We start from the raw sequence: 27,807 nt of genomic DNA on the forward strand, positions 1-27,807 counted from the left end.
TCTAAAATTCTCATTTGTGCTAATGGCAGGCTCATTCTTTCACTTAGGTAACGAAATTTTAATATAGTATGTGGATGAGAAGGGAAGGGGAGTATAAAATATATTAAGTAACTCACTTGGCTATTACACTACCAGAAAGACGACATCACTTTTCGTCCCACATTTCTCAAGCAATAGATTTTGCAGTGCAATCATCAACAGGTGGGTGGATTTTAGGACTATCTGACATACCAAATTTGCTCAGAAAAGACAGAGTTCTGTGAGCAATTCCTATATTCCATTTCCTCAATATTCAAAATATTCCAGTGGAACATCCAAAGTAAACACTTGTTTTTCCCCTATCTAGATAAAGAATGCCTTCTACCTGTGGCTCTTCTAATGTTCTCAAGGACAACCCCCACTGCTACTTACCTGGTAAAAAATAGAAAAGCTGTCACCCAAACAGCAGCTCCCTTCATTTTTTTTTCTTTCTTCTATACATCCAACCAAGAAACTGATAGCATATTATTTTCTAAGACAATTTTTCCAAATGAACCACAGCACTATGAGGCATGAACACATATGAAGGAAGTTAAAGAAGAGGGAGTATTTGAGGTAAAATTGAGCAGTTGACAGAAAGTGAATTTTCTGTCAAGAGTATGTATTACCTTAGTTCCAAAGAGCTCACAAATGTGCAGAGGGGTAATGCTGACTGTCACCAATTTGTGCATATGCTATTCATTTAAGCGTTTGATTGCCGGCATGTTTCTCTGTGGATGTTCAAGTTCCACCTGAGCTTATTGTTTTACATTGAAATAAATATGCACTTTAGGTGCAATGGAGCCTCACTGCAATATTGCCTCTGGGCACATAGTTTGAGGTTGCTTTACATCAAGATATCTGAGGTTCTTCTAAAACATTCCTCCAACGACAGATTTTAAGACAGACTCTGCCTACTAGTGAATTTCAGATCACAAATTTTAAAAAAGACCCTCCAGATTGTGATGTTAGATTATGTTCACCAAATATTTCCTCCCTTTTCCCCACACTGTGGGCAGAGTATACTTTCCCACCCCCGTGATGTTGGGCTTGAATATGTGACTTGCTATGATTAATGGTACCACACCATGACACGGTATTTTATGCCATGATAAAAACAAAGGTTTGAGACTTCTGACATTTCCCTGTGCTATGGTCTGAATGTTTGTATCCCCCTAAAATTTGTATGTTAAACTCCTAACCCCCAAAATTGATGGTATTAGGAGACGAGACCTTTGGGAACTGCCTGAGTCATGAGGGTGGAACTCTCATGAATGAGATTGCCTTATAAAAGAGGCCACAGAGAAATCCTTAGCCCCTTTGGTCATCAGAGCACACAATGAGAAGTCTGCAACCTTGAAGAGAGCCCTCACCTGGCCATGCTGGCATCCTGACCTCTGACTTCCAGGCTCCAGAACTTTAAGCAATAAGTTTTTACTGTTTATAATCTACCCAGTCTGTGGTATTTTGTTCCAGTGAAAGGAACAGAATAAGATACCATGAAAAGAACATTCTTGGATATTTCACTGGTCCAGAGATGGTAAGAGACAAATCAACCTGACTTAGAATCAGCCTGTGATTTGGAGTCAAGCCCAGCTGAATTCAGTCTAGATCAGCTGACCTAAGTCAATGTATGCATGTATATAAGTAAAAGTAAATGCTTTGTTTTAAGCCACTGCATTTGGGGTGGTTTGTTGTCCAACATTATTGTGGCCATAGTTGACTGATACGTATCTGGCAGCAAACACATTGTTAAAGTAATTATAACATATAGATAGGTCCATATCCTGATTCTAAAGCAGTTGTAATGTAGCAAAACTTTATTAATAACCACATCACCAGCATATAGCTATAAATGTGATATATGTCAATCAATTATCAAGATAATACTCCGTTACTTAAAGGAGAAATGACTGAATGTTTTGAGTTAGCTAGATATGCCTGGCTAGCAGTCCTCTTTCTAAATATATAAATTAAATACCTTCTCAGCCCAATTCAAAATGAGAAAACAAAAACCCTGATGAAAAATAAGGCAGGAAGTTTAATTGTGAATGACTATTCTGATGTGTTCTTATCCTGCTGCCTAGATAGCTACTGAGGAGGATATGTTCTATATTGAATTAACAGAAAAATAATAGTGATAAATAAATACAAATTAAAGCTGTTAAAATAATTTGTTGATCAGTTTAGATGACATATTAAGAATCAGATTATAAGTATAAATCTAGCATGATACAAACATATCAAAATGAAAATTCTCAAATGTTAATACAGAGGAAACAATTATGTTCCTTTACATTGATAAAGTTAAATGTACAGTATAAAGGAAAAAGTTACATAATTTTTGAAAATTTTCTTTTAATTACTACTATAGCACCTTGATTATAATGACAAGGATAATTTCATATAAACTATAAAAAATAATAATTATTTATTTTACAGTATCTTGTAAAATGTTGTTTAGTTTTAAAATTCATGACAGAAGTGATGTCAACATCATGGTAGAATGAGATGCTCCCATTGTCTCTTCCCTTCAACATACAACCAGTAAAACATCCATAACTCAAGAAAAGTGTCTCTGCCCAATGCACCAGGACACTCAAGAATTCCATACATCTGTACATCTAATGGTGTACAGAACACATATAGAAGGCAGAGCCAGAGGAGGAGCAGAGGTGGCACCTGTGACCCCAAACCCCTGGCTGTGGTGGCAGAGCCTGCAGCCCCAGAGAACCCAGTAGAAGCAGGAGAGGCAGTGCACACAACTCTGGCCTCCCAGCTACAGCAGCACCATTGCTGCAGGGAACCTGGTAGCAGGGATACCAAGGCCTGCTACCCTGTCTCTCTAGCCACGGAGGCACCAGCGTGACTCTGCTAACCCAACACCTGTAGCAGCAGCACCCATGAATCCAAGAAACCTGGACAATGCAGAGACACCCCTGTCTCTGGCCTCTCCCCCACTCACCCTGTGGTGGTGAAGCAATGGAAGCACCTGCCATTCCAGTGTCCCAGGGAGGTAGAGCAGCAGCAAAGCACCAGCCACCTGGAGGCACAAGCAGCCTCAATGTAGACATTGGGGAAAACCTCTGCCAGAGACAGTGGGGTGGAACATGCTGATTCTCAAATACAACTAGAGGCAGTTCCGGTAAGAGAAACCAAAAACTTGTGCTATAGCACCACCTACTGAAAACAAAAAAAGCCTTTAATTACTAACTTGAAGAATGGTTAGAATCAAGAAAAATAAAAGCTTTACCTAAAGAAGAAAGCTTTTCACTACTTTAAATATGCTGGCAGACTAACAACACATCAAACACCAGGAAAAACCACAGTAATATGGTTTCACAAAAGGAAAATGAAAATTATCTAGAAATTAAAGTCATGGATTAATGCAATCTAACTGATAGAGAATTCAAAATGGCTGTCATGAAGGAACACAATGAGCTATAAGACAACTCAGAAAGGCAGTGCAACGAGTTCAGGAACAAAATTAATTAACAGAGAGGAGATTGGTTCAAGATGGCAGAGTAGAAGTACATGCACTCACTCCCTCTTGCAAGAGCACTAGAATTACAACTAACTACTGAACAATCATCAAAGGGAAGACACTGGAACTCACCAAAAAATATACTCCACATCCAAAGACAAAGGAGAAGCCACAATGAGATGGTAGGAGGGGCACAATCACAATAAAATCAAATCCCATAACCGCTGGGTGGCTGACTCACAAACTGGAGAACACTTGTACCACAGAAATGCATCCACTGGAGTGAAGGTTCTGAGCTCCATATCAGATTTCCCAACCTGGGTGTCCGGCAACAGGTGGAGGAATTCCCAGAGAATCAGACTTTGAAGTGTAGCAGGATTTGATTGCAGGACATCGACAGGACTGGGGGAAACACAGACTCCACCTTTGGAGAGCACACACAAAGTAGGTGTGCATCAGGACCCAGAGGAACAAGCAGTGACACCATAGGAGACCGAACCAGACATAACTGCTAGTTCTGGAAGGTCTCCTGCAGAGGTGTGGGGTGTGTGTGTAGTTGTGGCTCACCACGGGGACAAGGACACTGGCAGCAGAAGTGCTGGGATGTACTCTTGGTGTGAGCCCTCCCAGGGTCCACAATTAGCCTCACCAAAGAACAAGTAGGGTCCAGTGTTGGATTGCCTCAGGCCAAACAACCAAAGGGGAGGGAACTCAGGCCCACCCATCAGAAGACAAGCAGATTAAAGTTTTACTGAGTTCTGCCCACCAGAGAAACACCCAGCTCTGCCCATCACCAGCCCGTCCCATCAGGAAGTTTTCACAAGCTTCTTCAATGGCCTCATCCACCAGAGGGCAGACAGCAGAAGCAAGAAAACAACAATCCTGCAGCCTGTGGAAGGAAAACCACATTCACAGAAAGGTAGACAAAATGAAAAGGGAGAGGACTATGTACCAGATGAAGGAACAAGATAAAGCCCCAAAAAAGAAACACAACTAAATGAAGTGGAAATAGGCAACTTACCAGAAAAATAATTCAGAATAATGATAGTGAAGATGATCCAGGACCTCGGAAAAAAAAATGGAGGCAAAGATCGAGAAGATGCAAAAAATGTTTAACAAAAACCTAGAAGAATTAAAGAACAAACACCTAGAAGAATTATAGAACAAACAGAGATGAACAATACAATAACTGAAATGAAAAATACACTAGAAACAATCAATAGCAGAATAGCTGAGGAAGAAGAACGGATAAGTGACAAGGAAGACAGAATGGTGAAATTCACTGCTGCAGAACAGAATGAAGAAAAAAGAATGAAAAGAAATGAAGACTGCTGAAGAGACACCTGGGACAACATTATACACACCAACATTTGCATTATAGGGGTCCCAGAAGGAAAAGAGATAGGGAAAGGACACAAGAAAATACTGGTAAAGATTATAGTAGAAAATTTCCCTAACAGAGACTCTGGGCTGACCCTCGCCCTAACTGCTGCATTGTTTGTCTGGTTTCCAATTCTGCAGGCTCGGTCAGCTGGGGCTGGGTGCCAGCAGTGGGTAGTGGCAGGTGCCCGCAGAGGAACAGGAGCCCAGAGAAAGAGGGCGTGGCAGCAGCAGCGGAGATGATGCCAAGGACACCGCAGTAGAGAGGCTGGGAGCGAGGAAGGGTCACTGAAGCCCAACCCCTACCCAGTGCCAGACTCTGTGAGAGCATTGAGTGAGCATGGTCAGCAGGCAAGGTTGCAAACTTGTGGATGAAAGGCTTTTGGAGCTCCACCCAGGAGTCAGTGCTGTGCCTCTGAGGTGGGAGAGCCAACTTCAGGACACTGGTCTACAAGAGACTTCCCAGCTCCACGTAATATCAAACTGTGAAAATCTCGCAGAGATCTCCAACTCAACACCAGCACCCAGCTTCACTCAATGACCAGTAAGCTACAGTGCTAGACACCCTATGCCAAACAATTAGCAAGACAGGAACACAACACCACCCATTAGAAGAGAGGCTGCCTAAAATCATAATAAGTCCACAGACACCCCAAAACACACCACCAGATGTGGAGATGCCTACCAGAAAGAGAAGATCTAGCCTCATCCACCGGAATACAGGCACTAGTCCCCTCCACCAGGGGGCCTACACAACCCACTGAACCAATATTAGTGACTGGGGACAGACACCAAAAACAACGGGAACTACGAACCTGCACCCAGCAGAAAGGAGACCCCAAACACAGTAAGATAAGCAAAATGAGAAGACAGAAAAACACACAGCAGGTGAAGGAGCAAAATAAAAACCCACCAGACCTAACAAATGAAGAGGAAATAGGCAGTCTACATGAAAAAGAATTCAGAATAATGATAGCAAATATTATCCAAAATCTTGGAAATAGAATACAGAAAATGCAAGAAACATAAACAAGGACCTAGAAGAAATAAAGAGGAAACAAGCAATGATGAACAAAACAATAAAGAAAATAAAAATAATCTAGAAGGGATCAATAGCAGAATAACTGAGGCAGAAGAACAGACGAGTGACCTGGAAGACAAAATAGTGGAAATAACTACTGATGAGCAGAATAAAGAAAAATTAATGAAAAGAACTGAGGACAGTCTCAGAGACCTCTGGAACAGCATTAAATGCACCATCATTCGAATTATAGGGGTCCCAGAAGAAGAAGAGAAAAAGAAAGGGACTGAGAAAATACTTGAAGAGATTATAATTGAAAACTTCCCTAATATGGGAAAGGAAATAGTTAATCAAGTCCAGGAATCACAGAGAGTCCCATACAGGATAAATCCAAGGAGAAAAATGCAAAGACACACATTAATCTAACTATCAAAAATTAAATACAAAGAAAACATATTAAAAGCAGCAAAGGAAAAACAACAAATAACACACAAGGGAATCCCCATAAGGTGAACAGCTGATCTTTCAGCAGAAATTGTGCAAGCCAGAAGGGAGTGGAAGGACATATTTAAAGTGATGAAGGAGAAAAACCTAAAACCAAGATTACTCTACCCAGCAAGGATCTCATTCAGATTTGATGGAGAAATTAAATCCTTTACACACAAGCAAAGGCTGAGAGAGTTCAGCACCACCCAACCAGCTTTACAACAAATGCTAAAGGAACTTCTCTAGGCAAGAAACACAAGAGTAGGAAAAGACCTACAATAACGAACCCAAAACAATTAAGAAAATGAGAATAGGAACATACATATCGATAATTGCCTTTAATGTAAATGGATTAAATGCTCCCACCAAAAGACACAGACTGGTTGAAGGATACAAAAACAAGACCCATATATATGCTGTATACAAGTGACCCACTTCATACCTAGGGACACATATAGACTGAAAGTGAGGGGATGGAAAAAGATATTCCATGCAAAAGGAAATCAAAAGAAAGTTGGAGAAACAATTCTCATATCAGACAAAATAGACTTTAAAGACTATTACAAGAGACAAAGAAGGATACTACATAATGATCAAGGGGTGGATCCAAGAAGAAGATATAACAATTGTAAATATTTATGCACCCAACATAGGAGCACCTCAATACATAAGGCAAATGCTAACAGCCATAAAAGGGGAAATTGACAGTAACACAATCAGAGTAGGGGACTTTAATGCCTCACTTTCACCAATGGACAGATCATTGAAAATGAAAATAAATAAGGAAACACAAGCTTTAAATGATACATTAAATAAGATGGACTTAATTGATATTTATAGGACATTCCATCCAAAAACAACAGAATACATATTTTTCTCAAGTGCTCTTGGAACATTCTCCAGGATAGATCATACCTTGGGTCACAAATCAAGCCTTGGTAAATTTAAGAAAATTGAAATTGTATCAAGTATCTTCTCTGACCACAATGCTATGAGACTAGATATCAATAACAGGAAAAGATCTGTAAAAAATACAAACACATGGAGGCTAAACAATACACTACTTAATAACGAAGGGATCACTGAAGAAATTAAAGAAGAAATAAAAAAATACCTAGACACAAATGACAGTGGAGACACGATGACCCAAAACCTATGGGATGCAGCAAAAGCAGCTCTAAGTGGGAAGTTTATAGCAATACAATCCCACCTTAAGAAACAGGAAACATCTCGAGTAAACAACCTGACCCTGTACCTAAAGCAAATAGAGAAAGAAGAACAAAAAACCCCAAAGTTAGCAGAATGAAAGAAATCATAAAGTTCAGATCACAAATAAATGAAAAAGAAATGAAGGAAATGATAGCAAAGACCAATAAAGCTAAAAGCTGGTTCTTTGAGAAGATAAACAAAATGATAAACCATTAGCCAGACTCATCAAGAAAAAAAGGGAGAGGACTCAAATCAGTAGAATTAGAAATGAAAAAGGAGAAGTAACAACTGACACTGCAGAAATACAGAGGATCATGAGAGATTACTACAAGCAACTCTATGCCAATAAAATGGACAACCTTGAAGAAATGGACAAATTCTTAGAAATGCACTACCTGCCAAGACTGAACCAGGAAGAAATAGAAAATAGGAACAGACCAATCACAAGCACTAAAATTGAAACTGTGATTAAAATTCTTCCAACAAACAAAAGCCCAGGACCAGATGGCTTCACAGGCGAATTCTATCAAACATTTAGAGAAGAGCTAACACCGATCATTTTCAAACCCTTCCAAAATATAGCAGAGGGAGGAACACTCCCAAACTCAGTCTACGAGCACACCATCACCCTGATACCAAAACCAAACAAAGTTGTCACAAAGAAAGAAAACTACAGGCCAATATCACTGATGAACATAGATGTAAAAATCCTCAACAAAATACTAGCAAACAGAATCCAACAGCACATTAAAAGGATCATACACCATGATCAAGTGGAGTTTATTCCAGGAATGCAAGGATTCTTCAATATACACAAATCAATCAACGTGATACACCATATTAACAAATTGAAGGAGAAAATACATAGGATCATCTCAATAGATTCAGAAAAATCTTTTGACAAAATTCAACACCGATTTATGATAAAAACCCTCCAGAAAGTAGGCACAGAGGGAACTTTCCTCAACATAATAAAAGCCATATGACAAACCCACAGCCAACATCATCCTCATTGGTGAAAAACTGAAACCATTTCCACTAAGATCAGGAACAAGACAAGGTTGCCCACTCACAGCAGTATTATTCGACATAGTTTTGGAAGCTTTACCCACAGCAATCAGAGAAGAAAAGAAATAAAAAGAATCCAAATCAGAAAAGAAGAAGTAAAGCTGTCACTGTTTGCAGATGACATGATACTATACATAGAGAATCCTAAGGTTGCTACCAGAAAACTACTAGAGCTAATCAATGAATTTGGTAAAGTAGCAGGATACAAAATTAATGCACAGAAATCTCTGGCATTCCTATATACTAATGATGAAAAATCTGAAAGTGAAATCAAGAAAACACTCCCATTTACCATTGCAGCAAAAAGAATAAAATATCTAGGAATAAACCTACCTAAGGAAACAAAAGACCTGTATGCAGAAAATTATGACACTGATGAAAGAAATTAAAGATGATACAAATAGATGGAGAGATGTACCATATTCTTGGACTGGAAGAATCAACATTGTGAAAATGACTCTACTACCCAAAGCAATCTACAGATTCAGTGCAATCCCTACCAAACTACCACTGGCATTTTTCACAGAACTAGAACAAAAAATTTCACAATTTGTGTGGAAACACAAAAATGTTGTGTTTGAAGTCCCTGAAGTCAGGTAGCCTGATGCCTCCAGCTCCATTTTGCTTTCTCAAGATTGATTTGGCTATTTCGGGTCTTTTGTGTTTCCATACAATCGTGAATTTTTTTTGTTCTAGTTCTGTGAAAAATGCTATTGGTAGTTTTATAGGTATTATATTGAATCTGTAGATTGCTTTGGGTAGTAGAGTCATTTTCACAATGTTGATTCATCCAATCTAAGTACATTGTATATCTCTCCATCTTGTTTGTATCATCTTTAATTTCTTTCATCAGTGTCTTATAGTTTTCTGCCTACACGTCTTTTGTCTCCTTAGGTAGGTTTATTCCTAGGTATTTTATTCTTTTTGTTGCAATGGTAAATGGGAGTCAAAAAGAGTCATGTGTTGTGTTGTGTGTGTGTGTGTGTGTGTGTGTACATAATTGCAATTTTTTATAAAGGCAATATTAACTCAGATATACCCACATGCCACGTTTTTTTTGGTGTTCATATCTTTTCATAACTCAAATCTTCAGTATGAATAATTTTCCTCCTACCTAAAGTATATCATAAGAACTTCCTTTACAGGTCAACTATGACAAATTTTATGAGTACAGTCAGCAACCACCTTAAATCAGCATTAATTCATAGGTTTTCAGTATCAGGAAGACTCTATGAACCTAGGCTGCAGAACCTCACAAGGAATGGTTTACTTCAGTTTATAATTCACTGTGGAGAGAGTCTGCTACTTGATTCCCCTCACCAGGCAAGGTTTCTGCTTTAATTTCTATCTTTCTCATCCAGCAAGTTCATCAAGAATAAAGTGCTATTTTCTCTAAATCTGCATATACTCTCAGGGCAGAAGCAGTTTTCATGCCCAGTTTCTTTACCTTTCTGGATTCCCATACTGACTTTGGTCTGGTGATTTCTACAATCTTATTTGTTCGTCCTTGTCTTTAAATATTTTATTTTTATAGTTTATTGACCCTTTTGAGGTGTTTTCAGTGTAAGAGTTAGTCCAAATTATCTAACCAGCCATTAGTAGAAACCAGAATCCCAGGCTAACAAACTTCTGAGAGGACTTAGTAATGCATTTCTGTAACAAAAGTTTATTGAGCACCAGGGATCCAACAAGCCTGGTGTTGGACATGGACAAATTTGATTGGACCCCTGGCAAGAAGTAGTTCATAACCAAAGGCTCATTGTGCAATTCAAACCTCTCTGTTGGAATCCATGATATGAAGAGAGAAGACATCATAGGAAAAGTTCAGAGAAGCAGTAGAACAGTGTTTAAGACCACAGCCTCTGAAATGCTGTCCCTGTCTTACTAGCCATATGATCTTGGGAAAATTGCTTATTCTTTCCTTCCCTCAAGTTCCTCACTTATAAGATGGGGATAATTATAGTAACCATCTTACTTGGTTTCTGTGGAGATAAGTACACATATAAAGCTCTTAGAACATGTCTAAAACATTTAAGCCCTCAAAAATGTTAGAAATTATATTCTGCACATTAGAAAGCCAACTAATTCTACAGTATTCTTGATTTAAGATTTTAGATCACCAACAATCTTAAAAAGATCAACAATTTTGTGTAAACTAAACTGGACATACATTCTGGGAATTAATCAACATGTATTTTGTTTATAGCCCCCTCTTTGGCATCAGGCAGTGGAGTTCACCTGGTCCAAAACTAAATATGCTAAATGTATTTTAATATTCTCTTGTTTGGACCCCAGGTGGAGAGGGTTGAGTAATCATACTAATTATGTACAGGTGTCTGGGGTTGAGTAATTATACTAATTAACTCATACATGCCATCCTCATTGGTCCATCCAAGTTCCCTCTTGTTTTATTTACATACCCCCTTTTCCAACCTTTCTTGTTTAAATTCTTCCTTCCCCAAGCAACTATTCTAGTGCTTGGTTAAAAATTTGTGTAAATACATGTGCACTACTTGTGTTTATGTGATGAGCTAAGTTTACAGCAATTCAAATCAACTCCAAAATGTATTTCCAAAGTCCTCTACAATGCCATGCACAACAAATGCTTAACAGCCATCTCATGAACACAAATGTCAGTTTATGGCACCTACCCAGCCAACCAAGGCAGAGAATTCAGAATATTCTTTCATTTCTCCATCTCTCTCAGCTCCCTCAACTAAACACTGCCAGTTTTACCTGTCTGCAAAATCCATTTCCTTCTCTCATCCCCATGGCTACAAAATTATTTCAAGCTATCACCAACTTATTTCTTCACAACTGCATCAGCCTCATGTCTCTCCCCTGTCAAATCTAACCCCTGCACTGCCACCAGAGTACTTTTTCTAAGTAAAATTAATTAAAAGAAAGTTGTCTGTGATTCCAACTTAATCATATTCAGTAATTCCCCGTTGTTCACAGGAAAAATTTTAAACTCTACAGATAGCTTTAAAAATCCTTTAGATTCTGTCCCAGGCTTGAGGCTCCACTCCTTCCACTGTTCCTATACAACCTCATCTGAAATATCTGCAGAACTCAGTCACTGGGCACTTTTGCACATTGCTGATTGTTTTCATGCTGCATCCTCTACTTACAAGGCTTTTTTTCCTTGCACTGCAATAAATTATTTTCCTTATATTCTGTTTTTAATGGCATCTTCACTGAAACACTGAGCCTCCAACTGCCACCGACACTATCACCATCACTGCCCAGGAAATAGTGCTCTCACCTCGGTTTCCTCAGAATTGTGTGCAAGACATGGAAGGAACCTAAGTGTCCATCGACAGATGAAAGGATAAAGAAGATGTGGTCCATGTATATAATGTAATATTAGTCAGAAAAAGGAATGAACTAATGCCATTTGCAGCAACATGGATGGACCTATAGATGATCTAAAAATAAAAAAAGGTTACAAATGAACTTATATGCAAAACAGAAATAAACCCACAGACATAGAAAACAAACTTATGGTTACCAAAGAGGAAAGGGGGCAGGGACAAATTAGAAGCATGGAATTAACACATACACACTACTATATCTAAAAGAGATAAACAACAAGGACCTACTGTATAGCACAGGGAACTATACTTAAAATTTTGTAACAACCCGTAAGGGGAAAGAATCTGAAAAAGAGTAGATACATATTTATGTATAACTGAATCACTCTGCTGTACACCTGAAACTAACACAACATTGTAAATCAACTGTACTTCAATTTTTTTTAAGTTAAAAAAAAAAAAGGAAAAGAATTTTGTGCAGATCACCGGCACCACATCTGTCATATTACAGAGTTAGGATGATGTTATAGGCTGAATTGTGCCCCCTAAGAAATTCACATGTTGAAGTGCTAACCCCCGGTACCTCAGAGTGTGGCCATATTTGCAGAGAGGGTCTTGAAGACATAATTTAAATGAGTTCATTAGGATGGATCCTAATCCAATGTAACTGGTATCCTTATAAGAAGAGAAAATTTGAACATAGACACATACAAATGGAGTTCTGCCTCCAGACTATAAAATCAGCTCTTCCGCAGGGCTCCAGACTGTTAGCCTGCTCTACGGATTTCGGACTTGCCAGCCCCCACATATTGGTGATGCAATTCCTTAAAATCAATCTCTCTCTTTATATATATATATATATATATACACACACACACACACACACACACACACATGTAGATATAGATACACGCAGATTTCCTATATATAATGTGTATACACATCACATATGTGCATATATGCCTCCTAATATATATGTACACATATGCAAGCATACCTCAGAGATATTACAGGTTCAGTTCTAGAACACAAATCTAACATCTCAGTACAACAAGTCACAAAAACATTTTGGTTTCCAATGCATGTGAAAGTCATGTTTATGCTATTCTCTATTCTATTAAGTGTACATCAGCAGTATGTCTTTAAAAAATACATAATTTAAAAATACAAAACAAACAAAACAGTTACAAAAGTAACATCAAAGATATCAGATCACCATAACATATATAACGATAATGAAAATATTTGAAATATTGCAAGAATTACCAAAATGTGACACAGAGACATGAAGTGAGCAAATGCTGTTGGAAAAGTGCTACCTATACATGCTCAATGCAGGATTACCACAAACCTTCAATTTGTGAAAAATACATTATCTGTGAAGCACAGTAAAGTGAAATGAGGTATGCCTGTACACATCCTTGTGTATGTATGTATATATTAATGTATGTATATATAATATATAGGAGTGTATATATGTATATGTATGTGTATATGTATATTTGTGTGCATGCATATGTATGCATGTACGTGTGTGTGTATATTTATATGTACACATGTGTGTACGTGTGAGATTTTTGAACACCAACAGCTTTTTTAAAAAATGACTTTGTGTAACCTGAACTGGACATACAGTGTGGGAAATAATCAAAATGAATTTCATTTTTACCCCCTACTTGCTCTCAGGCAGTGAAATTTACCTGGTCCAAAACTAAATATAAATACACATAAATACATAAAATATGTCTACCTACATATACATACATATGTATATATACATATATATAATTCACATATATACATACATAAATAGGAATGTATGCATGTACATACATTAGGATATATGTGTATGTAATGTGTGTGTGTGTATATATACACCATACACATATATGTTTGTATATATCTCTTTATGTATTTATAAATATGTTATACGCACACACACAGATCCTACTTGTTCTGGTTTTCTGGAGAAACCTAACTAATACAGATGGCAACTGTCTCATCCACTGAATGCCAAGTTTTTAAGGTCAGAAGTACATCTAATGAAATAAGATAATATAGTTCAATTGTGCACAGGTGTAAACTTCATCTCAGGCACTACTCTAATTTCTTTATATCGACTAATTTAATCCTTACAAACATCATGAGAGAAATATTATCTCTATTTTACTAATGAAGTTAAGTACCGTGCCCAGAGTTATTGAGCTAGGAAGTGACAGAAGCAGACTTTGAAACCAGGTAGTCTGGCTTGCAACAGCCTTCTTATCACCATGCTAGACTATAAAACATTATGAGAAATTTTTTATTTTGTTAAAAAAAAACATGGTATGTAACCCAGCACCTGGCACTGTATAGATATTCAATAAATGTTTATTGAATAAATTATGAATAACATAAAATTTATAATAATTTAATAAATTATAAATTCATAATATGTATACATACACATTTATGTTATAAATATATGTATTTACTTATTTACTCATAGTTGTAGATTAATCCATCTGGGAAGCATTGCTTCTGTTTCAAGGACCAAGGACCAGTGCTGGAATTCACAGCATTATTTATTCATCTGCTCAATATCATATTGTGATGGATGGATAACAGGCCTGCAAAGTGCTTTATGAGACTTAAGTATCAAATGGTAACATTCTCTTCAGGTAGTTTAAGAACAGAATGAGATTTCAAATTCTTTTCTATACTCCTAGCCAATGAAGTAAATAAGGATTTTATCAAAGACCACTTTTGATTTTATCAAAAACCACTTTTTCTTTTATCAAACAAAACTAAATTATACCAATATTCATAGCATAGTCACTATTGATTTTGTTCTGGAATGTTCCACAATTTTGTCTTTATGAACTTTAACCTGCTGTGAGTTTTATAAATGCCAACAGATGAATCTTTATTTTGTGCCGGGAGATTTGCTAGAAGGCAGAAAACGAAATTTTATCCAGATAGAGCTGTTATCTGAACTGTCTTAAATCCTAGCATAGTAATGTCTTAAGTCTTAGCATAGTAAAGATGTAATATATGATATCAAACTTTATAAAACTGACATCTAAACAATTTAGTAGGTTAGTTAAACTTTTCCTGAAAAGTCCCTCACAAAAACAGGAAACAATACATTATTGATCCCTGTCATTCACTTTAAATCTATCAGACAGGTACATTGGCCAATTCTGAATTGGAAAGAAACAGAAAGAAAACCTTGGGTATTTTGACTCACTTGCTTCTCCTGTCTGATTTTCCAGACCCCTTATTGTCTGCACAATGATTGACCAGACCTTCTGGCAAGTTGTACAAATTGCCTTTTACTGTTCTTTTGATTTATACAATAATATGTTAATTGCAACCTTGAGCTCTTCTTTCGCCCTACTGATTACAAAATCACCTTTGCCAATTGATGCTTCCTAGAATGTCAGAAGACACCCAGTAAAATTAAGTACAAAATGAAATCTTTCTCTACCCACCCTTCTCCAAGTAAACATAGTCCTAAAGCATCTGTAACCTCAAGATTGTTGATGGACCACAAAGTCTAGTTTTAAAACTATACTGAAAAATCAGAAAAACAACCTTTTTTTTAATTCCAGGAAATACTCCCTCCACCACCTCCTGTGTTTCAGATCAGGTCTTCCTTTCCTAACCCACTGATATCCAAGGGCTAGATTTGCCGGGAGGAATTAGTAGTGATCATTATCATACAGAAAGCAACAGCTGCACCTGTTCAGCTCCGTGTTAGTGATGCAGTTATGAAGAGCAAGGAGAAGCCAACCCAGACAGTAAGGCTTAGTAATATTATCTCTCACCTTGAAACAAACATCTTGCTGTGTACTGTTTTCTGTAAAGACATGCACATAGCATGTTCGGCATTTATCTTAATACTGAAAACATTACTGCCCATATTGAATCTGAATACACAGGACAATTTGTAGACATATGACAATGTTACTGTGTTTACTAAGGAGGTTGCAAAGTACAGTAATAGCTCAACGCTAAAAACTCTCATCTGGCAACATTACCCACCCAGGATCTACCAAGATCCAAGAATCAAAAACATACAGGAAAGCCTCTGAAGAAACAAAATGTACGTCACACCTTCTGTGTGTCTATTTGAGTCACTTACCAAATAAGAGTACCTTAGGCTTTCATGCAACACTAACGCACTCAGTCATTAGATTTTTCAACCTCAGAGCCAGTTAGAATGAACCGGGGGGGGGGGGCTGCTATAGGCAGGAAGATAAAAGCATTGAGAAATCATGTAATAACAACGGACTGCTATATCTAACAGCCCCTCAATTATATGTTTATTATATGAAAACTCTAAAATTATTGCCACCTATTCTTATATACATACATGTTGGATGTAGAAAAATATTGAGAAAAATGTAGATCTTTAAAAAGGGACAGCATGTTCTATTTACATCCTGAATATCATTTATTTATACACCACTGCTTGACTATTTCCTCCCCCAGAAGATAGTCCCTCACTTAGTAAGATTTTTTTTTTGGAATAGCCTGATCATGGAATTATCAGCTTCATCTTATCAGCATTTACTTACTGCCCTTTGATGTTCATTATCTCCATTACCTAATGCTATATAAAAAACCAAAGCAACCTGAAGTGGCTTCACTAAGCAATTTATTATATTTCCTAATTCTATGTGCTGGCTAGGCTCAGCTGGAGAGTTCTTAGGTCACGTGTAGTCAATGGAGGTTACTCACGTGCTGGGGGCTTAGCTAGGGCTGGAGTGTGCATGCCTGCTGCTATATCTGGCAGGGAATGGGGGTGGCTGGGCCTCTCTCTCCAGGTGGTTTCACATCATTCAGTAGGCAGTCTAGCCTGAGTCTTATTATGTGATGGCTGGATTCCAAGAACATAAAAACAAAACCTGCAAGGTCTCTTCAGGCCAGGCACAGAAGTCACACAAAGTCAGTTCTGTCATGTCATACTGGTCGAAGCAAGTCATTGGGCCAGTTGAGATTCCAAAGAATGGGAAAGACAGGGCTTCCCTGGTGGCACAGTGGTTGAGAGTCTGCCTGCCGATGCAGGGGACACGGGTTCGTGCCCTGGTCTGGGAAGATCCCACATGCCACGGAGCGGCTAGGCCCGTGGGCCATGGCCGCTGAGCCTGCGCATCCGGAGCCTGTGCTCCGCAAAGGAAGAGGCCACAACAGTGAGAGGCCTGTGTACCATAAAAAACAAACAAACAAACAAACACACAAAAAAGAATGGGAAAGACACCATCTCCCCATGGGAAACACAACATATGTGGACAGAGAGGGGAGGAATTGTCAGCAATCAGCTTTGTGGAAAAATCGATCTATTATCTTTACAAATTCCTTCAGATACCACAAATCCATAGGTGAATACAAAACCATAATAAATGGGAAGATGTGCGGTCCAAGTAGACCAGGTCTGCAAACAAGATACAGTCATCAAAGAAGCAGACATTAGTCAGTATCCAGAGGGGAGTCTAGCCAGGAAAGTACAGCAGAATTGGAGACCAAGTGTAAGGACAGGAGAGCATCCATGGACCCAAAATGAATGCAAGAGAACACATCCCAGTTTAGGCAAGAGTGGAATGGTATAGACCTGTGGATTGGTTATCCCTGGAAGCTGTCTGCCCTCTGTACTGTTTTAAGTATTGCCTTTAGTTTGTGCACTAAGGACTACATATATTAATACTAGTGGTAAATCTCAAAAGGAGATGGGCTTTGCAGGGTAACTGCAGAGTGGGAGAAGTTGTTTCTGGTAAGTTCTAATTCAAAAAGTGAATATTGAGGGAGTTCCCTGGCGGTCCAGTGGTTAGGGCTCAGCATTTTCCACTGCCGTGGGCCCGTGTTTGATCCGTGTCTGGGGAAGATCCCACAAGCTGCACGGAGCAGCCAAAAAAAAAAAAAAAAAGTGACAATTTTGTGTTACCCAAAAGACAAACTAAGCACATGCTAAAGGCTCTAGCAAATGAGGGACAACAGCAAAAAATCATTTGATAAAGAATGGATATTACTTAAGAAATTGAGAATATATTTAACACAAAGGGCCCATATGAAGATGATTATGAAATCTTATTGAAGTGTATAAAAAAGACCTGAACAATTAGATATGTTACTTTGTAGCATGGAAAGTCTTAACAGCATAAATTTTTTTTTGCAATTTAATATATAAAATTAATGCAGTTCCAATTATAATCCATACACAATTCTTTTTATAAGTTGGATTAAATTATCTTAAATGTTTAAATAGTAATGAATAATGAGGAGTAGGTGATAAAAAATGAAAATAAAGAATACATAAAGCCATCATAATTGAATCAATATGGTATTAGCAGAAAAAGACAGAGAATTCAATGGAACAAACTAAAAATCCAGGTGAAAAAAATCACAATAAAAAAATTAATGCATGTCAAAAATAGTATTTCAGTTTAATGGGGAAAATGATGGCTTATTTAATAAATGACACTACACAATATACTATCTGGAAGAAAATAAAATTATGTATCTATCTTATAAACAAAAATAAATTCCAGGTGGATTAAAGACTTAAAATTTTAAAAATGACAAAAGCATTCAAGAAAATCTAGAATTAAGATTTGTGTAAGTTATGGGGGGAGAGGGTGGGACAAGGGAACTCTCTCAAGCCAAACCAGAAAAGCAGATTCCATAAAATAAAAGACAAACATATTTGACAACATAATTTTTTTAAGTTTTGTGAAGTAAAAAAAGCAGAGCAAAGTCAAAGACAAATAGAAATATTAATATTAGTTAGAAATATTAATATGGAGAACAGCCTCAGAAGAGAGATCTTAAAATTATCAAAATCACACAAAAACCCAATAAACCAATGGGCTAAGTGTTGAAGAGACAGTTCACAGTAGCAGAAACCAGCACGGACAGTAGACATAGGAAAAGGTGACCACCCTCACTAATAATCAGGAAAATGAACATTTAAGCAACAACAAAATACCACTTTATAGCCATCAGACTGAGAAATACTACAGAAAGGATCTGTCTCTTCTTGGGTTTCCTCTAAAGTGGACTCAGGACCAGGACCTGTTACAGGTAGTTTATTTGGAGTAGGAATTGAGGGGGTGGCAGAATGAGACAAAGGAGAGAAAGCTGATCAAAGGGGTCAGTTTTGTTATAAAGATCACCCCTGTGGGCAGTGGAGTCTCAGTTCTATCAGAACCTCCTGGAAAGCGAAGAGACTGTCTCCCAGAATTGTCCTACTCAAAGGAAGGAGGCAGGAGCATCAACCAATGGAAGGTGTCCCCAGCATTTCCGAGTTGCTAGTACACACAAGGGCAAGTCAACAAGACTCTCGTCATCATCCAAGGCATCAAAGAGCCCACGGCAGAAAGTGAGGACACAGCAGACACTTGTAGTTAGAAGATACAAACTTGAAGTTACTTGAAGCCTGCAAGTAATATCCGTTCCAGGCATGGATATAATCCAAGACAAAGCCCAGAAGATTTGAGATAGAGTACCAGATGTGTTTTCTCTAAACTATCCATAACGACTATTCCTGGCAGAGATGGGGTAAAGTGGTAAATTTGTTTTCATCCATTGCCAGGGGAAATGTGTATCATCACTGGCTTTTGTAAGAATATTTGACAACATCAATTAAGACTAAAAATATATATTCTCATTTGCCCAGAGAGACTTCCTCTGAAATCTATCTTATAGAAATAAAGTACATAAAGATAAATGTAAAATGGTATTTATTATAACATTGTACAAAGTAGAGGAAAAAGAAACAGTGTGACTATAATACAGGAAGAGTTAAATTACTTTATGTCTACCTCATGGAACATTATGCAACCATTAAAAGAATGAATTAGATATCTATCAATTGATGTGGAGAGATTTCAACAGTGTACTGTTTTATAAGAGAGAAAACATGTGCAATAATATAAACTTGTTTTTGTAAAAATAGACCACAATTTTCATAAGATATGTTTCTGATTACATGCATATGAAGAAACAGTGACCTAATGCAAAACTGTTTACATGGGTTGTGAAGTTGGATAGGAGAAGGGATTGGTAGAAATGGTGTGTATGTGGGGGAGGAAATAAAGTGAGACCAGTTTCCTAAACTTAAAAAAATATTGTGACATTCTTATATTTCTGCATATAGTAAAATTATGTGTGTCTAAGTAGTAATTTTTAAAAATAAAGCATATCATAATTATAATAGGAATAATTTAAAATTTTAACTGGACTTCCCTATACTTATTTTATGTGTTTTAATATGTATGAAGAATGGCAAATTATTCCAAACTTTTTAGCTTGAAGATTTTAACATAGCCCACAGACAATAAATAGAGTTGTGGAGATGTCCTTTAGTTCACTGAATATACAAGTCAGGTGCAGGTGTTCTGTGGGAACAGAGAAAGAGATTGGAAAGTTCTAACCTTATCTAGCCACTAAACTCCTTTTTTCATGGAACATGTATTAACATTTCTGAGGGTTGGGGGATGGAGGGGAAGAGGAGGAGACAAAGAAGAATGATGATGATGAAGAAAAAAATGAGAAGAGGAAGGAGACAGAGATAAGATGAAGGAGGAAAAAAGAGAGAGAAAAGAGAAGGGAAGGAAGAAAGGTGAGAGAAAATTTCTTCCAGAAGAGAAAATTTTCACATCTGGAGGTTAGATTTCAGAAAAACATTAAATATATAGCATTAAATATATTTAATAACATGAAATATAATAGCATTAATTACCTTCAATGGACTAAAGTTATCTTGATGTGCAACTTCTAGCTGTGTAACCTTAAGCAAAATACTTCTTTGTGCTTTTTCTCCTCTGTGAAATGGATCTAACAAGGGCATGTAGTTGGAATATTATAAGGGGTAAATAAGATACACTGTAAAGTATGTAGTTTAGTATCTGATATGTGGTAATCATCAATAAAAGTTATATTTCAAAGTCAAAGAATATAGAGAATTACTATTATGTTATAGATTAGTGCTTTTCAAAGTATCTGTAATAAAGGATCAGATTCCCACCTGCCCATCTACCCACCCAAGTCATCATGGCCTATATTTCTGTACTGCTGTGTTTAGATATCATGATGGTGCCAAATTGCTTTTAAATTTTAAAAATGTATGCTCTCAATTTCTGTACATATTGCATTGCAGACCAGTAAATGTATAGACCAATAACCCTCTATAAGCCATACACTGAGTAGCACTTTAGTAGAAGACCATCACTATCTCATAAGATAATAATGAATTTATTGTCACCATAAATTTATCGGAATTGGAATTTATTGGAATTCCTTAAAATTATCTACTTGCAGGGACTTCCCTGGTGACACAGTGGTTAAGAATCCACCTGCCAATGAAAGGGACATGGGTTCAAGCCCTGGTCTGGGAAGATCCCACATGCTGTGGAGCAACTAAGCCTGTGTACCATAACTACTGAGCCTGCACTCTAGAGCCCACCAGCCACAACTACTGAAGACCACAGGCCTAGAGCCCATGCTCCTCAACAAGAGAAGCCACCACAATGAGTAGCCACTGCTCAACTCAACTAGAGAAAGCCCGTGAACAGCAACAAAGAACAAACACAGCCATAATTAATTAATTGACTAATTAATTAATTATCTACTTGGAGTAGGTGGGGCTATAGTCTACATAAGCAAATGAAATGGATAAATTATGGTAATATGTACATATTTAAGAAAAAAATTATTCACCTTATCTATCTCTAGAATTGAAGCAAAAATAATTTTAAGGAGTCAGAATTATCAAAAATTATATATCAATAATATATCAAGAATTATATATCAAAGCCTCTTCCATTTTATGTATATCCACTCTAAAGTGTCAATTTTTCCATCAGGCAAAAGAAAATAGCTCAAGTACTCTACATGGCAGTATAGTGCTATAAAAAATCAGGAGAGTACAATAAATTGCATCGTTTATCAAAATAGTTGGTAATGGTACACCAGACTTGCACTTGACATAAGCACATAACTTCCTACTAGTCCCAAGCCATCAGAACATGCATAGAAGAGTATTTTCAAAAGCACTTACCATTTATTCAAAGTGTTTCAAAGTATGAGAAGAGCTAAATTTCTAGGCAGTCAGTATACACTTCAAGTCAAGCACACTTAGAATCACAAATGAATAGGTTTGATGACTAAAAGAAAAATAATAGTCAATAATTAATTATACAATCACTTTTTATGTACACTAGTACAAAAGTAATATTTGCAGTCCATAATATTGCATGTAAATTACCACTCATAATGAAATACAGTCAGTAGATTTTTATTAGTGTGACTTACTATTTTTAGAAAACAAACTCACCATCCAAATAAATACCTACTATGGTCTGAAATTTTACATTACAGAACTGACTCCAACAAACTAATAAAAGTAACATTTCCTTAAGTAGTGCTTCTACCTATAAAGTACAAACAAAATTTATTTTCCTGATAATAACTGAGATACATTACTTTATTTATGATGTGTTCAATAATCTTAGAAGAATCATGTTAAAAATTTTAAAATATCGCTCAGTTCAATACTCAACTCAGTCAGTTTTCTTGAATAACAAAAGTTTGTATCTCTATGGCTAGGGAAATAAAAATTAAAGTCATGAGGTAACGAGTAACCCTTCACATCTACTAGAATGACCAAAAAAAAAAAGAAGTTTGGAAAGCATCCTGAGCCACTAGCACTCTCATACATTTCTGGAAGAAATGAAAAATGGTATAATCATTTTGAAAAACATTAGGTAGAGTTTTTAATAAACAATCAGTTACCATATCACCCAGTAATCCCACACCTACTTAACTTTCCCAAGAGAAATGAGAACATAATTCAGATTGGTACTATTGTGTATAGCTGTGACTGGGTAACAAATGTAATTTGTAGAAGACACCAGTAAAACCAAGAAAGACTGCAATGGTTAGTGTTCTAGAAATAAATGTCACAACAATGCTCAACTGCATTCAATCAAAAATTGTTACAACATGAAAATTAACAAAAATGGGTGCAAATCAGACATGTCAAGAATATGAAGGCATGTGGCCATAATGCAATGATCTAAGACAATCTTTGTAGAATATTTTTAAATAACAGGAAAAACAAATAGAAAAAATATCTATGTGTTAGACATTATCCTCTAAGAAACACATATTTCTGATGTGAGTTTCAATACAATGAAGATTCATTTGTTTAAGGGATAATGTTTTTCATCAGAATAATGTGAATTACACAAATTTAAATTTACTTCTTCAAAAATATATAGCACAAAACTAAATAATGAGGCATTTTGGACAAACATATCTCAACATTAATCACTTAAATGAATCTTCAGAGAACCAGCTTTAAAGATGATCTATTATTTAGTGATTTTCTGTGCTCAAAATCTTTTTTAATTGTTTCTTTGGAATTACCCTCAGAGCTTCAAAACACACATGAAAGAGCAATCTTTATAATGTTCTAACTTTAATGTTTACCAAAAATTTCCAGCTTGATCAACTCATATCAAGTCATCAGATTTAGTTTCAAATAGTTAGTTTCAAATAGCATCTGAAAACTTCCAAAAGTAACATTTATCTTGGAGCACAACAATTTGCCATCTGGCTCTTGTCTCATTGTGGACTGGCCATGTAGTAGTTCAAAGTTCATATCACCAGCCAAAAAAATACTATTGTAGAGGGGAAAATAAAGTGGGATATAGGGCATGGAATAGGGTGAGGGGAGTAAGGCACTTCACTAGAGCACAAAGTTTAAGAAAAGGAGTTCTAAGGAGAAGAACCAAGATGACAGAGCAGAAGGACATGCTCTCACTCCCTCTTGCAAGAACACCAGAATCACAACTAGCTGCTGGACAATTATCGAAAGGAAGACACTGGAACTCACCAAAAAAGATACCCCACATCCAAAGACAAAGGAGAAGCCAAAATGAGATGGTAGCAGGGGCGCAATCACAGTAAAAGCAAATCCTATAACGGGTGGGTGGGTGACACACAGACTGAAGAACACTTATACCACAGAAGTCCACTAACTTGAGTGAAGGTTCTGAACCCCAAGTCAGGCTTCCCAACCTAGAGGTCTGGCAATGGGAGGAGGAATTCCTAGAGAATCAGACATTGAAGCATAGTGAGAATTGATTGCAGGACTTTGACAGGAATGGGGGAAACAGAGACGCCACTCTTGAAGGGCACACACAAAGTACTGTGTGCATTGGGACCCAGGGAAAGGAGCAGTGACCCCAGGGGAGACTGAACCAGACCTACCTGCTAGTGTTGGAGGGTCTGCTGCAGAGGTGGTGGGGTGTGGCTAACCATGCGGACAAGGGCACTGACAGCAGAAATTCTGGGAAGTACTTCTTGGTGTGAGCCCTCCCAGAGTCTGTCATTAGCCCCATGAAAGAGAACAGGTAGGCTCCAGTGTTGGGTTGCCTCAGGTCAAACAACCAACAGGGAGGGAACTCAGACCCAGCCATCAACAGTCAAGTGAATTAAAGTTTTGCTGAGCTCTGCCCACCAGAGCAACAGTCAGCTCTACCAGCCACCAGTCCCCCCCATCAAGCCCCTTAGATAGCCTTATCCACCAGAGGGCAGACAGCAGAAGCAAGAAGAATTACAATCCTGAAGCCTGTGGGAAAAAAACACATTTACAGAAAAATAGACAAGATGAAAAGGCAGAGAGCTATGTACCAGATGAAGGAACAAGATAAAATCCCAGGAAAACAACTAAATGAAGTGGAGATAGGCAACCTTCCAGAAAAAGAATTCAGAATAATGATAGTGAAGATGATCCAGGACCTCCGAAAAAGAATGGAGGCAAAGATCGAGAAGATGTAAGAAATGTTTAACAAAGACCTAGAAGAATTAAAGAACAAACAAACAGAGATGAACAATAAAATAACTGAAATGAAAACTAAACTAGAAGGAATCAATAGCAGAATAACTGAGTCAGAAGAATGGATAAGTGACCTGGAAGACAGAATGGTGGAATTCACTGCTGTGGAAGAGAGTAAAGAAAAAAGAATGAAAAGAAATGAAGACAGCCTAAGAGACCTCAGGGACAACATTAAATGCAACAAAATTCGCATTATAGGGGTCCCAGAAGGAGAAGAGAGAGAGAAAGGACCACAGAAAATATTTGAAGAGATTATAGTCAGAAACTTCCTTAACATGGGAAAGGAAATAGCCACCCAAGTCCAGGAAGAACAGCGAGTCCCATACAGGATAAACCGAAGGAAAAACACACCAAGATACATAGTAATCAAACAATCAAAAATTAAATACAAAGAAAAGAATTAAAGCAACAAGGAAAAAATGACAAATAACAGACAAGGGAACCCCCATAAGGTTAAAAGCTGATTTCTCAACAGAAACTCTACAGGCCAGAAGGGAGTGGCATGATATACTTAGAGTGATGAAAGGGAAGGACATAAAACCAAGATTACTCTACCTGGCAAGGATCTCATTCAGATTCGATGGAGAAATCAAAAGCTTTACAAAGAAGCAAAAGTTAGAATTCAGCACCACCAAACTGGCTCTACAACAAATGCTAAAGAAAATTCTCTAAGTGGGAAAGACAAGACAAGAAAAGGACCTACAAAAACAAACAATAAACAATTAAGAAAATGATCACAGGGACATACATATTGATAATTACCTTAAATGTGAATGGATTAAATGCTCCAACCAAAGGACACAAGCTTGCTGAATGGATACAAAAACAAGACCCATATATATGCTGTCTACAAGAGACCCACTTGAGACCTAGGGACACATACAGACTGAAAGTGAGGGGAGGGAAAAAGATATTCCATGCAAATGGAAATCAAAAGACAGCTGGAGTAGCTATACTCATATCAGATAAAATAGATTTTAAAATAAAGAGTGTTACAAGAGACAAGAAAAGACACTACATAATGATCAAGGGATCAATCCAAGAAGATAAAACAATTATAAATATATATGCATCCAACATAGGAGCACCTCAATACATAGGCAACTGCTAACAGCTATAAAAGAGGAAATCAACAGTAACACAATAATAGTGGGGGACTTTAACACTTCATTTACACCAATGGACAGATCATCCAAAATGAAAATAAATAAGGAAACAGAAGCTTTAAATGACACAATAGACCAGATAGATTTAAGTGATATTTACAGGACATTCCATCCAAAAACAGCAAATTACACTTTCTTCTCCAGTGCGCACAGAACATTCTCCAGGATAGATCACATCTTGGGTCACAAACTAAACCTCAGTAAATTTAAGAAAATTGAAATCATATCACACATCTTTTCTGACCACAATGCTATAAGATTAGAAATGAATTACAGGGAAAGAAATGTAAAAAACACAAACACATGGAGGCTAAACAGTACATTAGTAAATAACCAAGAGATCACTGAAGAAATCAAAGAGGAAATCAAAAAATACCTAGAGACAAATGACAGTGAAAACACGATGATCCAAAACCTGTGGGATGCAGCAAAAGCAGTTCTATGAGGGAAGTTTATAGCTATACAAGCCTACCTCAAGAAACAAGAAAAACCTCAAGTAAACAATCTAACCTTACAGCTAAAAGAACTACAGAAAGAAGAACAAGCAAAACCCAAAGTTAACAGAAGGAAAGAAATCATAAAGATCAGAGCAGAAATAAATGAAATAGAAACAAAGAAAACAATAGCAAAGATCAATAAAATTTAAAGTGGGTTCTTTGAGAAGATAAACAAAATTGATAAACCATTAGCCAGACTCATCAAGAAACAGAGGGAGAGGACTCAAATCAATAAAATTAGAAATGGAAAAGGAGAAATTAAAACAGACACTGCAGAAGTAAAAAGCATCCTAAGAGACTACTACAAGCAACTCTATGCCAATAAAATGGACAACCTGGAAGGAATGGAAAATTCTTAGAAAGGTATTTCCTTCCAAGACTGAACCAGGAAGAAAGAGAAAATATGAACAGACCAATCACAAGTAATGAAATTGAAACTGTGATATAAAATCTTCCAAAAAACAAAAGTCCAACACCAGATGGCTTCACAGGTGAATTCTATCAAATATTTAGAGAAGAGCTAACACTCATCCTTCTCAAACTCTTCCAAAAATTGCAGAGAAAGGAACACTCCCAAACTCATTCCGTGAGACCACCATCACCATGATACCAAAACCAGACAAATATACTACAAAAAAAGAAAATTACAGACCAATATCACTGATGAATATAGATGCAAAAATCCTCAACAAAATACTAGCAAACAGAATCCAACAACACATTAAAAGGATATACACCATGATCAAGTGGGATTTATCCCAGGAATGCAAGGATTCTTCAATATACACAAATCAATGAATGTGATAAACCATATTAACAAATTGAAGAATAAAAACCATATGATCATCTCAATACATGCAGAAATAAACTTTGACAAAATTCAACACTGATTTATGATAAAAAACTCTCCAGAAAGTGGGCATAGAGGGAAATTAACTCAACATAATAAAGGCCATATATGACAAACCCATAGCAAACATCATTCTCAATGGTGAAAAACTTAAAGCATTTCCTCTAAAATCAGGAATGAGACAAGGATGTCCACTCTCATCACTATTATTCAACATTGTTTTGGAAGTGCTATCCACAGCAATCAGAGAAGAAAAAGAAATAAAAGGAATATAAATTTGAAAAGAAGAAGTAAAACTGTCACTGTATTTTGATGACATGATAGTATACATAGAGAATACTAAAAATGCCACCAGAAAACTACTAGACCTAATCAATGAATTTGGTAAAGTTACAGGATACAAAATTAATGCACAGAAATCTCTGGCATTC

This window comes from Hyperoodon ampullatus (genome assembly GCF_949752795.1).
Source record: "Hyperoodon ampullatus genome assembly, chromosome: 5".
Classification (NCBI taxonomy): Eukaryota; Metazoa; Chordata; class Mammalia; order Artiodactyla; family Ziphiidae; genus Hyperoodon; species Hyperoodon ampullatus.